Source organism: Musca vetustissima, unplaced genomic scaffold, assembly GCF_032173495.1.
Source record: "Musca vetustissima isolate MV318-11 ecotype Yass unplaced genomic scaffold, APGP_CSIRO_Mvet_v1 utg38030, whole genome shotgun sequence".
NCBI lineage: Eukaryota > Metazoa > Arthropoda > Insecta > Diptera > Muscidae > Musca > Musca vetustissima.
This window is the reverse complement of record NW_026881578.1, coordinates 1-4,530: the sequence shown is the minus strand read 5'-3', so window position 1 is coordinate 4,530 and position 4,530 is coordinate 1.

Sequence of the window (4,530 nt, the reverse complement as noted above, 5' to 3'; positions counted from 1 at the left end):
TTTCATATACTTAAGGGGACCCCCCCATTCTCGGGGTCCAATTTTTTGTTGATATAATTCGAACCTACACTGATTAAAGAATGTCCGTACAAAATTTCAAGTGAAAATCTCAAGAAAACTCTGGAAGATATATCCGATTTATTGTGTCAGCATCAAGTGACGGATGAAGGGCTTCTCAAACTTTAAAAGCGTTTTTTCTCAAAAAATTTTTTTTGCGAATGGCGGGCACGATATCTCAAAAACTAATAATCCAATCCGTTCCAAATTTTGCAACTTTTCTCTGGGATTGTATAGCTCTCGTATGAACTAGGATAAAGCCAATCGGTGAAGATCTTCCCAATTTTTTAACTTGGTTTTTGGTAAAAAATCGGCGATTTTCCAAAAATATTTTTTCAAAGGTCCACTCTTGTATGTACTCTTTCTAACACCGTTGGAATTTTCGGATTCCGATGTTCCAGTGAGGAGCTTTCATGCGCGCCATCAAAAATAAGGACTTTTTTAATTATAAAAAACAACAACAAAACACTAACAAAAATTTTTTGTAAATTATTTTTCTTCTCTTTTAAATCTTCAAATATATATGTGCAAAGTTACAAACCTCAACAATCATTGGTATTGATTTACCAGCCCATTGAAAAGCTTGAAAAATTAAAATCGAGAATGGGGGGTTCCCTTAAGTAATTCCCACCGCTTCGGCTATGTTAAAAAATTGGCAATATTGCCCATATATTTTTAAATTAATTTTTAGTTGGATATATGTCATTAATATAATGAAAATAATGACGTGGTCTCCTATATTATTTTTCTCATATTTTGGGAATTTGTGCAACTTTTGCGCGCATCAAACAAAAATTTGATCGCGAATGTATTCAGAGTCAGGAAAATTTTCTCTACATGTGTACCAAATACATTTTTGTTCAATAAATTATTTCTTTGTTGCAATATACAACTTATAAACAGTTCTATTAGACTGCCTTCTAATTAATTTACGACAATGATGCACACCATTGATTTCCAACGACATCTGGTCCGTACGAAAAATATCTATGCTCTTAATTTCATAATTTATTGGCACACGCAAATATGTAATTTGGTTCTTTATGATGCTGCCACACATTCCACCACCACAACGGAGAAAAACTGATAGAGAGTGAGAGCAAAGGAGACATTAGTTGCATGTCACAAGATATAATAACACATAAAATATATTTTTATGTCTTTCATTAATTGATAATTCCCATCAAAAAGTAGTTCAAGCATTGGCACCATTTTCCTTCTTGAAGTGACTTCAGCAGCAGCCACTTCAAATGATGATGATGATGACGTCGACGATTGTGTAGCTCTTGATGAGTAAATGGCACTGCTGCCGTTGGAAATTAATGCAAATATTTATGCATTACAAATACAATCAGATGAAGATGAAGAAGAAATATAGACTGGCAAAGAACCACAGACTCGATGCACCAATAGAGAGCGCAGTGGCTGGCGTCCATTGGATTTCGTTAGATGCGAGTGAATGTAGTAGTACGATTGCGGTAGGTTAACTGTGATTGCAGACCAATGCATGGAAAACGTTTTAAGTGGAAATCTCAAAACGTTTATATTACGATTTTTTTTGCGCGCATTTTTGCTCGCAATGGCGACAACTACTGCAACGCTGGCGTCAACCACAATCACACAAGTATTGAATTTAATAAAAATACAATTTTTATGATTTCATGGTGGAAAGCAGAAACTGAACGCCCAGTGCGGCACAAATGACAGATAAGTTAGTTATGGTGCAGTCACAAAGTGGTTTTACAATTTGTGGCTTTGCACGACAAATCGCTGCGTTGTCACGGTTCGATAGTTTATTTTTTCATTTTCACAGGAGAGTGATTTATCGATTTAAAGCGGAAATATTTAAATTTCTGGTTAATAACCTATATTTTTTCTTCTTATATTTATTTCAACAAAGCAGCTAAAGTCCTCTTTGAAAAAAAAAACATGTGGGGGAATGTTATATTGTAGATATTTATTAAAATGACTTTATACAGATAGAGGAATTAAGGGGGAGGCTTTGATTCGCTGTTTCGACATAAAAACAGGTAAAAATCGGCTGAGTATTTTTATAACACCGTTACAAGCGGACTATTCCCCGTTTGGACAAACAATTTTTGTATAAAAAATACCGTAAATGGGGCGGGACATGCCTATATTAAAACAACTTTGTACACATATTTTTTCACCATGAACTAAGAATACCAAATGACTGTTTCTTTGGTTGAAACGTAGTTGAAACCATTGAAAAATGCGTTAAGTTCGGCCGGGCGGAACATAGGATACTCTTGGATTTTTACTAAAATCACAAAAACCCAAAATGTGGAACAATTTTAACGACACATTGTAGGGTGGAACATGTGTATAAAATCCCCAAAATACTGCAATATAGAAGTTATACGAGGTCATCACCAACGTACATAGGATTTTATTTCGGGAGTGGGGTGGAAGCTGCTGTTTCAATATGCCAATTTTCATTGAGGAGAAAAATTGTATGCGTACGTTCCTGAAGGCTATGCCTAAAGCGAGATCAATATTGATTGCATTGTATAGGAATTACCGAACATTTTGAATTATCAGTATATGAGGTGTTATGCATAATTGAGGACCGAAACTATCATTTTGCTTCACAAAACCTTCCTTCATGCTAATTGTTAAAAATACCTAAAATCCGTAGGTATCATTGAATGGGGGCTATGCCTAAATGCGAGCCAATTGCAACAGATGGCCGAAGGAAGAATGATTACAACAGATGGCTAAATCCCCTACATGGTCTTAGAATTCTGCCAAATTTCATGTAACCACCATTTACATAAAATCGAACGAAAATATATATAAGACCTATATCGAAATCAAAAAACCTTATCACGCATCATTTTTTTCTCAATAACTATGCAAAATTTTACTCAATCGGCCGAATATTGGGAGTTTGGTGTATCATTCACAAAAAAAATCGGACGAAACTATATATGGAAGTTATGTCTAAATCTGAACGGATTTGAACAAAACTTCGCAGACATCAGTCTGCACCTAATTCAGTACTCTGTGCCGAATTTTGTCACAATCGGACAAATATTGGGAGTTTGGTGCATCATTCATATAAAATCGGACGAAACTATATATGGGAGCTATATCTAAATCTGAACCGAATTAAAAAAGAAAACTTCGCAGACATTAGTCTGCACCAAATTCAGTACTCTGTAAAGAATTTTTGCCTCAATCGGACAAATATTGGGAATTTGGTGCATAATTCACAAAAAATCGGACGAAACTATATATGGGAGCTATATATAAATATGAACCGATTTCAACAAAACTTCGCATACATAGCCTGGACCTGGACTGTGCAAAATTATGTACAAAGACATAATACCCTGTAGCACAGTGTTGTGAAGGGTATAAAAAGAGGGTTATATGGGAACTACCCCTAAAAGGAAGCGAATGTATATAGGCAATATTGCCAATTTTTAACATAGCTGAATCGGAGGTTCACCCCTTTATAACTCGGGAATTACTTAAGGGAACCCCCGTTGTCAAAAAAAATTATTTAGTATATCGAATCTAAATTATTTTTCTTCCTTTTTAAATCTTCAAATATATATGTGAGAAGTTACAAATCTTAACATGCTTTGGTATTCATTCACCAGTCCATTTAAAATTTAAAAATAAAAAATCGATAATGGCGGAGGTCCCCTTAAGTATATGAAAAAAGTGAATAGTTTTGGGTTAATCGATCTGTCGTTGCAAACTTTTCATGATACTGACCTCCAAACTTTATTTTGGTGGAAGCTGTGTCTACTTTAATGTGAAAAAATGTATAAAAACAGGTTGAGGCGAACCAGTTGTTTATGTTCTCTATCGATTTGTGACTAATCCACTCATATCACGGTCTACATGTCAAAGTAAAACTAAAAGCCAACAAAATGGGGACTACTCCTCTTATGTATCATTTTTCATAATTTTAACTGCATATAACTTTAAATGATGCTGACATTTTGAAGCTCGGTTTTGAACGTTTTTTTTTAATTTTACTTATAGTTTTAATACGCAAACAAGAATTTCTAAAAATCGGTTATACGATTATGGTAGTCGCGAATCTGAGTAATTTGATATATATTTTGCGTATGTAGTATGCACAGCTTCAGAGTAATACTCATCCAAAGGTGAAAATTTGGTGCGAACAAATTTCTAAAAAAAAACTTATATTTCGGGCCAAATTTTTAGATCTATCAATTGAATGTTATGGGTACCCGCGATCAATAAGGTTTCTTATGTTTCTGATGAAATAAAATCTTCTTCGTGAAAATCCATCTATTAGAACGGCTGGAACTGGCCTTCCAAAAACACGAAATTTGGCAATAAATGTTTTTGAAAATATCGAGAATTTAGTTGCATTTTCTGTGGATCATTTCGGTTTCAATAAATGGCCTGATACTGATTTTGAACTTTTGCGAAAACAGAACTTTTAAAATTGCAGCCAAAAGAGAGTTG